Genomic DNA, 15,985 nt, shown 5'->3' with positions numbered 1-15,985 from the left:
GCTGATTAAGCCACATTCATCCTTTTGCTTGGGGTTCTCCCCTGAATTGGTGACTGAACTAGAAATAGAGTATAGGCCTTCTGATTCAAGGTCTCACACTCCACGCCCACTCCTTTTCATTACCCATTGAGTTTGCAGTGCTGCCAAAGGCGTAGTTCTTTGGAGGGGCCTATGTATCAGATCTGCCTGCTTCTTTGCTGTCATCACCTCCCACTGACTGCATTTCTGGTTCCCTGGTGTCCTGGCAACTGGGATGTGGCTTGGATGTCTGGGATGTGAGAATTGTTGCAGAATCTCCAGAGATTCTTCATGTCTTGTCGTCCTTTATCCCAGGGTACACTCCCCACCTCAGTCTCAGAGCCATGAAAGTACTGTGTCCTCTGTCTTCTTTTTCCTCCTTCTCTGTCCTCAGTCCTCCTCTCCCCTCAGGAGAAGACGAGGAAACCACAGGCCAAGAGCTTGTGAGGTAGGAAGGAATGGAAAGAAAAAAATCTCTTCTCTCCGATTGCCCTCTTGTTCCCGTGGAGGCCACGAACCCCGACCCCCATGGGAGGAGGAGGAAATTAGCAGGATGAGTCTTTGCTGCCACCATTCATCCTGAGGAGTTGAATTTTTTTTTTTAAATTAAAGTTTTTGGGGGCAACAATTGTTAGTAAAGTTACAAAGATTTCAGGTGTACAATTCTGTAATACATCATCTATATGTCATATTGTGTGTTCACCACCCAGTGTTTTGTTTGTTCTTTTAAGTCTGGAGGAGGGGTGACTCAATGCAGACCCTTGATGGGGAAATCTGTCTCCAGAGCCTGAGGGCCACCATGGGCCTGATATTTCAGTTTAATTTGCAGACCAGTATGGTTTCACCGAGTCAGAGGAAATCGAGCTCTCCTTGTCCCCAGCGTTGACAGCTCTGAACAGAATTTCCCCAAAGGAATGACCCTGTGTGTGGGAGTCCAACAGAGACTGGCAGTGGGATTCCAAAATCGGAGTGCAGGGATGGCTCCGTACATCCTGATGGAGGGCTTTATTTAGTCATACTCCACCACTGCTTTTACCTGCTAATTACTATAACCACTAGTGATCATTATATGATAATTAGCACATACTTTTTTATAATTCCCAGAGCACCACCCCAAAATAAATGATGGCAAGGCTGCTCCTAGAGACAACTCCTGATTCATTCATTCACTAAATACTTAGTGAAGTACTGTGGCCAGGCCCTGTGCTCGGCAGCTGTGTGCAGGATGGATGTGGTATCACCATGCTGACTGGCTGCAGGAGGGCTAGTAACTAAGCAAGTTTACATTGGGATGTGTGTTTCCAACATGGAAGTGTAGTATGTATAAGAGGGGCACGCAATCGATCATGGCTGGCAGAGGGGCTATCAGGAGGCCCCCTTGTTGTAGTAACTTAGAAGGCGAGAGCTGTAGGATGAGTAGGAGCTAGTAAATGGAATCCAACTTAGGGTAAACCTGTACTCTTTGTATAAACTCCCCAGAACAGAATGTTGACCCCAAAGCCTTCTCATATTCACCTTCCAAAGTAACTCCAAAGTGCCTCTGACTCTGCTTCTGTACAGTGTGACGCTACCTTGGAAATGTGTGAAATTCTACACAAGTGGAAGATGTAATTACTGTATCCCACTAGAGAAAGTATTTTAGGAAGATGGCACCAGGGGAAATAGGTGTGAAAATCAGATTCTTTCATTTCTACATCCAGACCCAGTTCTCTGTGCCCTCGGAATAGTCTGAATCTGAGCGGGAAATATGTTTGTCTCCACTTGAACAAGAACTTCCTTCTTATCAGCTGCTGCGCTGAGAAGACACCGATGTCCTTTTGCAGGAAACTAACAGGAAAAGAAAGAAAGCCTACCACGAAATACACTTCCTGAAGGCAAAATGAAATGGCTGCTGTTCTGGCTGCCTGTAGGAAAGGGCTGAGTAAATAAATCCACCATCCCTATTGTGTAGGCAGACTTCCTGGGAACACGTCCTCATCTCCTCACAACCTTCTTTCCCTTCTAAAATCAGCCGTTCTGCAGAGGATCAGACAGATGTCTCCTCTGGCCACTGAGAGGTACTGAGACTTACGGGCTCCTCTTTCTCAAACACAGAGGAAACAGAGTTAGGAGGAGAGGACACAAAAGTCGCAGGGAGAGGAACTTACTTGATATTGCCACACACTTGTTTTGTAACCTCATAGGACTTTTTCAGCAACTTCTGCTTTGAGCCTTTCTGTGCACAAACCTGATAATGTCTGGGAACATCCCAGGAGGAGAAGGGGTCAGGGCTGGTGCATCAGAAAATCAGTGGGCCTGTTTAAATCACATCTGCACAGGTGACTTGATTTGGAGGCAGAGGTGGAAATTGTCAATATCTGCAAGTATTTATTGAACTCTAATGGTGTAACACCACAGCAGAAGCTGCTCAAGAAGGTGACTCTGGCTCAGGAAACAGTTCCAGTCTAAAGGGTCCTAAGGCATTTCCTTGCGAGGACAGTTTTTTTCTTCTGCATGGAACACAAGGAAAAAACATGTACAAATATGGGGTGGGGGAGGAGGCAGCAGAGGAGAGATTATCTGAATAGATACCCCTGGCCTGAGAAGATAAGATGAGCTATGCGCTTGAAGTTTTGTCTTGCTGTAGTGTTTTGGTTTGAAGATCATTTATACTTTAGGAGTTTTTTTCCTCCCTGTCTTTTTCATATAGTATCATGAGTGCGCGCTGAGAAATGACTCAAAGCCAGAGTAAAGGGGTTTCCTTGATTATAGTTCCTCATTTTCTCTGGCCACAGGCCAGTCCTCAATATCCTCCTCCCTTATAAGGAAGACAGCTTCAACCCACTTCTGCTGGTTCACTCCTACCTCTTAGTGCTTTTTCCTTCACCTTGTGAACTGAACTCCCTTCTTCCAACTGTCTAATTGCGCAATTGCCCTTTCTTCAGTCTTGGTTCTTACTGCTCCAGGCATGGAAACCTCCTCCTGGGTGCCCTTACTCCATCCACAGAGCCTGGGTAGGAGCCCCTTTCTGTCATCCTCGGTTGAGGAATAACTCAGACTCACAGTGACTAGCTTCTTTGAAAGGGACAAAGGTCACACAGCTTAGTCCCTGCTCATTCTGAGCATGCTCCCCTCTCTTTGGAACTTTCATGGAGCCAGGCTCAGATTTCTGCATATAGGAGGTACTGCCACAATTAGCTCATCTTATTGGTTTTGAGCATACCTTTCTTAGTTAGTATAGGGCAGGCAGGAAATTAGACTGGATCGTGGCTTTGTTGGTCATATTTTATGAACCCGAAATCTGAAATTGTGGTCTGGGAGGGATAAGACACACAAGGATAAATGAGACAAATTATTTGACAATAAGACCATCCTTGAAAAGTTACCATAGTCGTAGCATATCCTTCTAGTAGCTTGGAAAAGCAACCAGATATCACACACTCATATAACATTAATAACTGATGGCTACTGAGTACTTACTATGTGTCAGGTCCTTCTTGAATTATGTAGATTATCTCATTTAGTCCTCATAAAAGGCTTCCTTCTAGTAGCTAGAAGGGAGAAAAGACCAATCATTACATACGTAATAATAACATTAATGTAATAATAGTTATTATATATGCCAGGCCCTGAATTGAACATTTTCTTTCATTTACTCTTTAAATGAAATCTATAAGTAGGTATTATTTATTATTATTATTATTATTGTAAAGCAGGCTGCTTCTGAAAGTGGCTCCAGTGATCTGTCCTGGTACTTAAATCCTTGTATAATCCCTTCTCCTTGAGTGTAGGCTGGACCTAATGACTTGATTCTAATAGAAGGTGGCAAAAGTGATGGGATGTCACTTCTGCGATTGGATTTAAAAAGACTATGACTTCTGTCTTGCTAGCCCTGTCTCCTACCCTCTTGCTTGCTTGCTCTGACAAAGTAAGCTGCCATGTATTGAGATGCTTTGTGAAGAGACCCACAAGGCAAGGCACCAGGATTCGGGCCAATAGCTCATGAGGATCAAAGGCCTTAGCCTAAAAGCTGTGCGCTCTCGAGTCCCGCCAGTGATGTAGTGAGCTGGGAAGCAGATCCAAGCCAACCCAGCCTTGAGATGACTGCAGCCTCGTGAGAGACCCACAGCTAGAGGACCCACTTAAGCTGCACCAAGATTTCTGACCCACAGATACGGAGATAACAAATGTTGTTTTAAGCTACTAAGTTTTGGGTACATTATCTTTTGTTATGTAGCAAAAGATAAGTGATACATATCTAATTTTATAAAGGAAGAAATTGAAGCTTAGGGAGATGAATCAACTTTCCCAAAGTCACATAGCTCGTAAGTGCTGCGCAGAGCCAGGATTTGAACACAGTAAGTTCAAGAGTTTGAGTTCAAGTCTACTTTCTCACGAGATTTCAAGTGACGGGGGCACTGGAGTTCTAGAAGGCATTCTACTTTCTGAAATCCTTGGAGTGCAGCCATGTTTCCAGGAAACTCTTTGTGTTTCCTGGATGGACAAAAGTTTAAATGATGCTAAGTGTTTTAAGCAGCCTACTTCCTGCTGCAGAAGAATGGCTGGTCCACCCATAGATTTGGTGATATTAATAGTAACCAGCACCTTCATTAAATAGCACAATGGCAGAACTGAGAGCTGCAGCCCATCCGTTTTATACTAGAAGCACTTAAGCCATCTCACCTATAATACGCAAAGCATCCACGGTAGAGTGGCACACACACTTCTCTTGAGGATGAACACATTCATTGAGTAATGAGAAGATACGGTGTACTATTGAAAAATCACTTGAGCCTTAGAATTGAAAAGCAAATGGTTCTGCCCAAGAGGACACTCTCTTCTACAGATCTTTTTTGTTTTGCTTCTTCCTATCCATGGAACAGAGCCTTGAACTTTGAAACCACAGTGCTTTGTTCTAGCATGGAAAGCAGCTTGGCACTTCCCTGTGCTGGAAGCTCCCGAGTATGGAATGGTAAAAACATCTTCTTCCACATAGTTTCCCTTTGTTCATCCAGAGCTTCATGCCAGTGGTCACATTTATGAAATCAAGTGAAGATACACTCGTTGGCTGGCTGCAGGAATCTATCCTTCCTGGTCAGCTTTGCCCTGGTGCCAGAGCAGCAGGGAGGATTTCCAGGTGGCAATAAGCAACTGTCTGTCCCACATGGTAGAGTTTTGGCATGGTTCTCCTTTCAAGCAGTGGCAGAGGCTGTACTTTGCCGGTATAATTGTGTAAGCTGGTATAAAGTCCATAGCCAGGGAGGTGGGAGTAGGACTCTAAACTGGCTCAGCACACTGTGGCCTCTTGCCTCTCTTTCTAGCTTTCTTTACCCTCTTCTCTGCTGGTCTCTCTCTCTCTCTCTCTCTCTCTCTCTCTCTCTCTCTCATCTCTTACCTCTCCCCTCCCCCCACTGTTCCTCTCCCTCCTCTCCAATCCCTTCATTCCTGTCAGCCTCTACCTTCGGGGAACCCTAACTCAGGGAACCACCTCTTATCAGATATCTTGGCTTTTCTCCAACTGCTAGCAGCAGGCAGTTCTGTCCCTTGTCTGCTATCTGAGTGATTTTCTTCTCCACCAGTTGTTTGTTTCTCTAATTCATTTCAAACTGTGTGTAGAATGCAGGGGTGCAGGGGCGGGCGGTACATCTGAAAAAAAAAAAAATGGAGCTTTTCCCTAGTGAGAATGCCCCCCCTAGACTAAAATAGAAATGAAAGGAGACTTGGATCCTGCTCCCTTGAAAAGTGATCTGATGAAAAGAGGACAGGAGTAGCAAAGAAAAGAGAGCAAAATGTAGCATCAGCATACAGTAAAGCCGGAAGCAAATCATACTGCTCCTTAGATATTGGGACATCACTCTGAGTCCTTCATTTTCCACTTAATAAGGATTTAGAAAGGCTCTTTTTTGCCTTTAATATACCTGTCATCCTGGTCTTGCTCAAGTGGCTCTGAACAGATACTATCTGCACCACCTCCACAGACAGCCACACCACACAAAGCTGCAGACTCCCCGACTCCAGTGTTCTTGCTTTCTAACAGGGGGCCTTGAGAGAGTGGAGAAGCACATAACACAGGAAAGAAAAGAGAAGTTGGATGGAGTAATTACGTGATAAGGTTACTTTGTGCATGCAAAATCAAGACATAGGGTATAAGCAATCACCTTTCTAGTACTGCATGGGCTTTAAGAACACAATAGTCTTCTGTTGGATCAAAGAATAGACCTTAAAAACCTCCTCTCTTTTAAGATTTTCTTTCTTCTTACTGGGTTGTTCATGTTTATTTTACATTTCTTTTCTTAATTTCATAAGGAATGGGAGAAGTAGAGCGTATAGCCATGTGTGAGCAAAAATATTTATAAATAATTTTTGTGTGTATGTACGAAATAGAACAGATAGCTAGCTGACCTTTGTGGCACTTTTCCTGTTTTTGTGATAGTCACTTTGTTATGTTCCTGAACTTAGATGGCAAGTCCTCTTAGTGAGCTGGCCTAATTCTATGTTTTCTATGACACCTAGTCACTAAGGCTGTGCAAGAGCCATTATTACCCAAAGTACCATAATAATGACCAGGCCCTCCTGTGACGTTATTGTTTCCTATCTGCCAGGACATTAATTGCCTTCTAACTTACTCTAAAATTGGTAGGTAGGGCATACTGCCAAGACTAGAGAGAGGAAAGCTGCTGGTAATATATTAAAAGGCTGTGTAAAGGGCATACGCATACCTTCCTTCTCATTGGAGCATCTTCACATTTGCGTGTTACTTTGTTATGGGATGTTAGTTCAGGCTTGCCTTATATCTTGGATTCCATCATGGTCAATGTCTGATCTTTCCCTCAGTTGAATGATTCAGACATCTCTGAAGTTATTTTGGCTTTTCCACTTTCCTTTTACAGGCTTTTTATGAGTCATTGACTTGAAGGGGAGGTTATTTCTAAATTGGAAGGTGAGGATGAGAGAAAGGGGAGAAAAGTTCCAGAAAATAACTAGGAAAAGACACCTTATTGCTATGTACAGTTACTGGAGGAATAATTTCTGCTTAATCTGGTGATAGAGGTATATAGTTTATTAAACCTTGACTTAAAATATAGGCTAGGAAATAGACAGTGTTTTTTCCTGGATAACGTACCATGCAGTTTTAGACTCCTTGTAAGCTTGCTCTACAAAGGATAGGAAGGTAAGTAGAAGAGATATGGGACAAGGAGTTAGGAGAAAGAAGAAAGGGGCAAAGCACAGCATTTCCAAAGTCCAAATTCTTGGTCCCACAGGACGTTTTCAACCATAAAGTAACACTTGTGAAGGCAATGCCTCCTTGATCTGTCCCAATCCATTCCTGGGTTATGTTTCATGGCCCATGGGTTTTTGTTTGTAGGTGGAGTTGTGAGGAAGGTACATTTAAATCTGATTTAGAAATTGAACGAGTAATCAGGACCACATTTTGTTATTTAGTAGCGGGGAAAGTGGGTGGAAATGAAAAACAAAAGCAAAAAACTAATGATGGCTATATTTCTGGGAGCACAAGAGTTTTAATAGCAACACCAGATTTCTCAAACGTCCTACTGTGATTTGTACCCAAATGAATAAAAAATGCAATCATTTATTCTTGTACATTGTGCCAATGTGAGAAAAGAACTGCAATTCATTCAATGGTCTTAATTTAGACTGCTAGGAAGAGGAGCGGTTTCGGAAAAAAAATAAAAGACAAGCTTTTTAAGTATCTGACACACATCTAGTAGGGCTATTTAAGAACTGTTGAACATTAAAATCAAGTTGAGGGTGGGCGGAGAGGAATTCTCATTTCCAGAGCATCACAAGGGTAAAATGTGGCCTATTTAGTACAAACTTGCTGATGGCTGCCTAGTCACTTTGAAGGAGCTAGCCAGGGATGAATCTGGAAGCTGGAGAACTCTCAACACATCACTTCAGATTATTAACGACGTTTATAATTGCAACAGAAGTGGACCGATTTCTGCTAAACGGCTGTGCTTCGCCTTTTAACATGGAGACTTCTGGGAAGAACTTCAAGGAAACTGGCAGCATTGGGACCTCGAGAAAAGAAGAAATTTATCTATATAGTTTTTTTCTTCCAAGGAGTGGGAAACACTTCTTAAACACAACCTCTTCTGTTGGTGTTTTCTAAGTACTACCCTACGAGTAACCGAGCAGTGATAAGCTTCTCCTTATAGGAAGGGAGCTGGAGAAAGGGATGAGTTTACAGAGTAAACTCTACAACAAAGAGTTAACCCTTCCGCGGTAACCTCAGATGTGTGGTTCTGCCCCTTCCTTGGTTTCTACTGCGCAACCAAACAGCGCTTGAACCAACCTGACCGTCATATCACTTGCCACTTGATTTAACGGACACTTTAGACAGCCTATCATAACTTCGAACTGTCCAACCATCAACCAATTACAACTAAAGCTTGGTCTAGAACGCTCCAGGTCCAGGCGGGGGCTAATACCGGGTCCAGGAAAAGGGGCGGTAAGGAAGTTATGACGGACAGGTAAATCAACCAATCAGAGCAGAGAGCCGCCTCCCCACTATCCAATGGAGAGGTAGGAAGTATAAAACGGGGAGGGCCTGTTGTCATGGGGGAGGTGGTGGCGCTTGGTGGCTGGCTACTGGCGGCCGAGGTAGAGGCAGTGGCGCTGGAGTTGGTCGGGGCCAGCGGCAGGTGAGTGCCGGTGACGCGGGCCTGAGGTCTGGGTGCCGTCGCGGGGCGGAAACTCCAGATCGGCGCTGCGGGGGCGGAGGCCAGAGGAGGGGGCCCTGGACTGCGGGTTGGGTCCGACCGGGGCCGGGGCCAGGGCGGAGGCGGGGGCGGCGGCGAGTTCGCGCTGACTGGGCTAGTGGGAGACTGGCCCCGCTCCAGGCGGCGGAGTTCGCGTCGGCCAGGTAGGTGGGGCCGGACCCAAGCGGGTCAGGCCGGGAGGTCCCTTGGGACGTACTGCTGCGCGGGTCTGGGGCACTGATCGCGGTTGTGTGTGCGCGCGTATGTATGAGTCTGATAGATCCTTGGGGAGACGGGAGCGGCTGGGGTCCCAGAGAGAGGGGTGACCCGAGGTGACCCGTAACGACCTGGTCCGAGGGCAGGGTGACTCGGGAAGACCCAGGACAGGTTGTGCGAGTGAGTCTGGGCAGCCCGGGAGCTGCCCGAGCGGAGAGATCTGGGGGTTCGGAAAACTGGGAGTGGCCGGGGTCCGAGGGAGACAGGAGACAGAGAGCGGCTGGGGTCCGGGTGACAGGAAGCGGCCTGGGTCAAGGCAAGGGCGTCGAGGAAAGGCCGGGAGGGGCCTGGGGACCCTCCCGAGAAAAGTGGCTGTTGGAGGGAGGAGGGCTTCTGGGGAGTTAAGGAGCTGCGGGTCTAAAGCGGGTCGGACCCGTGGAGACCTTGAACACTTGGGGAGGAACCGGAGCGCCCTGCCTCCCACCGCTGGTCTAGGCTCCCAAAACTAGACAGGGAACTCCTGGGTCTAAGGATTCCCGGGACACCAGGAAAAAAAATCCCCCAGGAGTAGTTCGGGTTTGAGACTGGAATGAGGGGTCTAGCTGGGGAGTGGAAATTCTCTCTGAGAGGAGTCAAGCAAAATGATACGCAGGTGGGAGGGGAGAAATGATTTCCTTGTAGGAAGGGAGTGAAAGATGGGGCGTAGTAGGAGGGAACGAGAAAGTTGCTCAGAAAGAGAGCAGTGGTCTTGTGGAAACTGAGCAGAACAGTAGATATGAGAAATTAACAGGGAGGCCATTAATACGCTCTAAGAACTTCAGAAATAGAAGAAACTTCAGCTTCATAATACTGAGATGCCATCTAGGACCAGAGAAAAGGTACTAAGAGCAAGGGTAACTGACTTGCATTGCAGTGCTTAAAAAATTTGTTTGAGGATGACAGCAATAGTATTAGAGAATAAAGACATTGACAGGATGGGGAATTTGAAAGGGAAAAGGGCAGGAGTATAAAGGGGTAGGTCTGGGGACTTAACCAGAAAGAGGAGAGTCTTGAAGAGGATAGGCATACCCTTGCCAAATTAGAAATAAGTTTGAATTCTAGTTCTTCCTCTTAGCTTGGACAACATAACCTCTCTGTGCAAAAGTTTCCTTATCTGTATAATAGGGATAATAATAATTCCTACTTCGTAGTGTTGTTTTTTTTACAAGTTAATATCTGTAGAACTTTTAGAATAGTGCCTGGTGTAGAGTAAGCACTGTGTACTGGATTGTTAAATAGAGTATGAAGAAAGACCAGATCTCTAATGAGGTGGTTCTCAAACTTTAGCACCAGAATACCTGGAGGGCTTGGTAAAAGAAAGACTGCTGGCCCCACACTCTTCTGATTCAGTCGGTCTGAGTGGGGCCTGAGAATTTGCTTTTACCTCGGGTGATGCTTATGTTGGTCTACTTTAAGAACCACTTGCTTTAAATGAAAACAGTAATAATGGAGCAACCTTAAAATTCCTGTCTCCTCTGCTAGAGACAGGCAAATTGCAAAAAGATCCTAATAATAAGGGATACTCCATTTTAAGCCTCTTTTTCAAACTATGGATCATGATTTAGTAGTTTATAAAATCGATTTTTAGTAGGTTGTCACTAGCATTGAAAAATACAATGAAATAGAACAGAATTGACCAGCATTGCACATGGTAAGGAAAAGTATTGTTTTTGTAAGTTTTTCTCATACATGTGTGTACTAGGGCACAATGTAAACTGTATTTCTGACAGTGAAGAGTTTGAAAAACTGTTTTGAGCCATGCAGTGCAACAAAAGCAGTCCTTCAGCAGAGGTATCTAGGGACTGAGTTTGTTGTTTATTTCTTTGTTTTTCTTCTTTTTGTGGTAATTCTTTCTCAGGTGGTGAAACATTTCATAAAATTTCTTCAGTTTCTAATTTGTTTTCTCCTGTGTTTGCCTTATCACTTACTGTGGTGTGCCTCTTTTAAGATATTGAGAATCTTTGGCATGAAGACTTACGGGAATTTGAGGCAGAGAAATGAAATTGAGTGGTGTTTCTCAGATGTGGTACACTTTTGTTTCACTTGTGCCCTTTTGTTTACCCTTTTTTTTTTTTTTTTTTAACCACTGTACCCTAAAGCATTGTCTGTGAAAAACCTAAGTATACAGAGACAAATTGACAGTAAACAACTAACACTAAAATGGACTGGTTCGAGAACAGTTCATGTATAGAAAATAAACAAAACCCAAATAAGACACATTTTAAAAGAAAAAAGCAAAAGGGTGTTTCTTTTTTGAAGTAAAAGTATCTTAAAACTTTTCATGGCCTTACACTAATACAAAACATATAAAAGCATTTTTAAGCGAACTAAATATACTTTACTTGTGTATTTTAGATTTCTGGGTTTTTGAAGAGAGAAGAAATAGTGATAATACTTGACAGTAAAATGCACCTGGGGTAGAGGCTTCACAACAAAGTAGTTTATTAAGCAGGTACTTTGTTTTGATGTTTTTCTCTGTGAGAATGAACTGAATGTGGCATATGTAAATTTAACTAGTTTGAGGGACCTAAATGTAATCTACAATACTTTAAGATATATTGAGAATATATGTATGTTTTGTGCTGTGTTTGGTTTGATTTTTCTATAAAAAACTAGATGGTTTATTACTTAGAGTTGATTTAGATCTGTTTTTATGGACATAAGAACAGAGAAAAGAAGCGTTGAAAACAGAAATTCTTGCAGCTCTCTTAAAAATCTTTAGTGGATTTATGTAACCTTTTCATTAATATTTTTATGACATTGTGAGGAAACTGTTGGTGTAGCTTTGCATTAGGATTTTAAGATAATTTTTTCCTTTCTGAAAAATCATTTTTAGTTCTATTAAAGATTTTTATAATTTGTTAAAAAAATTTTTTTTTGGCTTGGAAGATCGCAAAACATATAATCATTGCATGTTTGAATTGAAAAACAAAAGCAATCTTTTCACAAAACAAATTTACTAATTTTTTGTGACAGAGGTTCCAAAGATAAAAACTTTTGAATTCCTTGCACTGAGTTAAATGTAGAATCCCTACCACCAAAATGGTTCTTTAAATCATTGTATTACATTGTAATACATTTGGTGGGCACATTTGTGTAACTCCTTCAATTCTTTACTAACTGATGGAGGGAGGCAAAATCCTAAAACTCAAATGTGGGAAAAATATAAAAGTTCATTCTTCATAATTTTGAACATTGACCAGTTTGATTACTTACTTGTTTCTTACTAAATGGACTTTATTCAATTGAGCTATTATTCATCCATAATTTAATCATATGTATCTATGAATAGCTTTGATTGCTCAACTCATTTTACAGTGAGATTTCTTAATCTTATAGTGGTTTTTAAATCCCAAAGAAACTGTGTGCTCCTGACTGTACAATTTAATGAGACTCAGCTTCACATGTCAAAGATTATTCATGTAAATGATTTTAAAAAGTGAAGTTCAACTAACACGAGTTAAGTTTATTTTTTATTTTGATAAAGTTTTTGCCTTTTTTTCTAAATAGCTTCTGCTGTCTCTGCTTCTTGCCCTCTAATTATCCATCCAGTAAATCCTAATGGAAATGTTGGTGCCTGAAAAATCTAGTTCTGTCAAAGTACAAAACCCCTATATCTAGTTTTTGGTTTGCTGGGAGAATTCCTTTTATTAGAAAAGGTCTCTTGGTGAACTTACCACCTTTAGAAAAAGTCTTATTTAATAGAGTACTTGAAAAGCCACATTTTGTTTTGGACTTGCCGACACACATCTATTGTGTTTAATGGATTTTGATTTCTACAGAATAGATCTTGAATTCTGCCAATATCTGAACTGCGATGGTTCCTTGATAGGGCTAGGGAGAAAGGAAACAATTGTACTCCTTAAATATATTTTTAAAATGTGATCTCTTATTTTTTTTTTTTATCTTGACATGATAAATGCTTTATTTGCAAAGAAAATCTGTTTCAGTAATACCACATATTGGAAATTTCAGTATTAAAAGTGGAAATACCATGTTAAGCCTTCGGAGGTTTGTTCAGATGTGAGACACAGGTACTGGTAAACAGGATGTTATTAAGATACTGCCATATATTTTTGAGACTATAAAATATGCACTTGAAAATCTTGGGGCAAAACGGAGCTTGAAACTAAGGGAGAATGAGGGGAATACTGACATGTGTGTAAGGAGGAGTCTGCAGGATCTGCAGGAAGTATGTCTAGAGGAGCGAGCCGTTCTTGGCAGTTTTCCTGGAGTGACATATGTAAAGGAAGATGATCCTATTTGCAACGTTCTCCCATGGATGTATTTTTTGTTCTATGCAGTTTCCACTGGTTGCTATAACTCTTCCTTTGTTTTCTTCCACTCAGGAAAACGTGTCAGAATACAAGTGAATAGACTGAGAATTGCTAGTCCTAGAGGATGGGAGCCTGGGCAGGATCATTTGGATTTAGAAGAAGGCCGGACACTTGTCTCTGCTTCTGCAGCTCTTGGGAATAGGTCCCCAGCAATTTTAATTAGGCCAAGCCTTCCCACCGGTCTTTTCCACTGGAGTCTGGGATTAAGCAATAGAAAGAGACCCCCAGTCATCTTAAATGGATTGACCAAGGAACTGCTATATTACTAATTAATGTTCAGTGACTTCCTCTTCTCTCCCCACCCAAACTCTGTTTCTCCCCACTTGCTTGCTGATACTTTACATTCTACTAATCAGGATCAAAGTCTTGAGTTCTTTGATTCGATAGCAAAATCTTAGTTGTGGTAACTTGTTTTAATTCAGGTACTATATGTAGTTAATTAGGAAAATGATGATTTGATCCGATGGTTTCCGGTTTAGGGAGGAAGAGGGATTGAAAGCTGTAGGACACTGCTCGGCTGCTGAATAAAGGCAAAGTCAAGCCAGGAACACAGAAAAAAGAGCAAAACTCATAACTTCATTTAAGATTGCCCTTGGCTACCTTTGACCTTAGAAAAGTAAAAGCTCGTGATGCTTGTGTCCTGGTCAGCTGTGCACAAGTACACCTCGGATACCTTTCAGTGGTGTCCTGGGGTGCTGCTTTGCATCATTTCTGAAGGTTTATTTACTTAATTACTTTTAATATAACCGACTTTGTTATAAGGAATTTTAGCTGTCTGTATTCTTTAATCAAGGTAACCTTTCATTTTCAATCTGGAATCTCAGAGAACCATAGAATAGCCTGATGGTGACAGAAGTATATTTGTACCTACCGTATGATGAAATTGAAAAAAAACATTATTTGTGTTCTGAGGAAGCATGAGAGAACGGGCAAAGTCCAAATTTTATAATTGTATGCCCATCTTTTTGAATCCTGGCTCTGTTATTTACTAATTGGGTAGTTTATTAAACTTCTTAGTGTCAGTTTTGTCATCCATAAAATGGAGCTTATAATATCCTCCTTACCATGCTGATGGTGAGAATTAAATGGAAAGCATTTTGTATAATGCCTTACCCATCGTGGGCACTCAATACATGTTGATGTTAATTATTAATAATTATAACAGTATTAGCCCTGTTACAGATTTGTCTTTCTAAGGGGGCTAATAGTCCAGATGCTGTGATTAATGGCAGTTAGGAAAACCAGAGTTGACTTTAAAATTTTACATGCATTTTAAGCATTTACTACCTGAGTTTGTTTTTGTGGTTGGTTTAGTTTGTTGGATTAGACTAAAATATGCAGCAAATGAGGCTAATATTTTATTGTGTGGTCACTAGCTGTCTCTATCATTATCTGATCCTCTTCCAAGAGTTTTTAACAGTGGGATCCATTAACCCTACGACTAGAAAAAACAATTGAACATTATAGATATAATTATTTAAAATTAGTTCTAAATGCCAGTTAGAAAGAGTTTGTCTTCCCTACAGTTAATACATTCCTCTTCGATATTCCAAGTAGAAGTACATTTTATTTCATAAGTCCTGTACCTTCCTTAGTTAAAGGTTTGGTAGGTGAAAGAAACATCCTTCTGTATCTATAGAAAGCTGTTAACAGCTATATTATCTCAAAGTGTCTCTGATAAAAGCAGCTGTGTGATTTCCGTAACATTCATAATGTAATAGGCTTTCTTTAAATTTCATTAATGAACATAATTTTTGAATGGTTAATTGTTTTAAAGAGTTGATTCATTCTTATTTTTGAAAATTATTTGTTATTGGTAGTATTTAGGGATGATATTTTCTACGATAGCCAAGTCTTCCTTACTCTTGCAAGGAATGCAGTACTAAATACTGTATTGAAAATATTGGCAAGAAAATGAACTGTAAATGTCCATTTATAGAATTAGTTATCATTTCAAAAAATGTTAACATTAACATGTTACACCAAAAGCTGTTCATTCCCTAATGATCTCTTATATTCTAGTCTAATTTTAGAAACCATACAGTTTGGTATTTTATCATATTGTTGAGGATTTTATTTTAAGTTACTTGTAATAGGTTAAATCACTTCATAAAGTTGTACATTTTTATAGTCAGGACTTTGTTTTATCTTTTTTTGATATTGAATGAATGATGGAGAGATCCTGATTGGGGGTTGAGTTTTATGACAAGTAAATGAACTCTAATTGCCTGAGTTCAAATCCAGCTGTACTTCCTTAAGCACATTAACTCTTAGATTCAGTTTTCTCATCTGTAAAATAAATCGCTTTGAGGATTCTATAACATAATTCATAGCTCATACTAAATGTTTAATAAATGTTAGCTACTATTGTAAGGATTCAGGATTGCGGATAGAAGGTGAAAGCTTTTTCTGTGGTTTTTTTTTTTTTTTTACATGGACTTTAAAAGTCTCGTATATAAAGTTGAACTATGAAACTTAAACTTCATTAGATATTAAAAGCAATCTTGAATTCTTCTTGACTCTGTTGTCTTATTTTTAGTCCAGTCAATCTGTGGAAAAACTTGAATCTTTATCTTAATACAGCTGCATTTTTGCCTTTAAGTCACAGTAAATTCTTAATTATTTACACTCAGATTAGCAGTGTCATAAATAATCCCTAATTTTTTTTCAATT

General features: G+C 41.1%; 1 protein-coding gene across 17 annotated transcripts in view; it reads left to right on the top strand.

Annotated features, from left to right (window-relative positions):
- The first annotated feature begins 8,571 nt into the window (after window positions 1-8,571).
- Window positions 8,572-15,985, top strand: part of NUMB (NUMB endocytic adaptor protein) — a 136,287-nt gene continuing 128,873 nt past the window's right edge. For 4 of the 17 annotated variants that reach the window (XM_074327248.2, XM_074327249.2, XM_019733382.3 and 1 more), the window contains exon 1: window positions 8,572-8,663. The gene's annotated coding sequence lies outside the window, so the exon portion shown is untranslated. The other 13 variants (XM_074327251.2, XM_019733376.3, XM_019733383.3 and 10 more) reach the window with 7 other exon arrangements.

The sequence above is a fragment of the Rhinolophus sinicus genome, chromosome 3 (genome assembly GCF_057876585.1).
Source record: "Rhinolophus sinicus isolate RSI-liver-muscle chromosome 3, RSI-T2T, whole genome shotgun sequence".
In the NCBI taxonomy this organism is placed as follows: Eukaryota; Metazoa; Chordata; class Mammalia; order Chiroptera; family Rhinolophidae; genus Rhinolophus; species Rhinolophus sinicus.
This window is presented reverse-complemented; position numbering and strand designations above follow the sequence as displayed.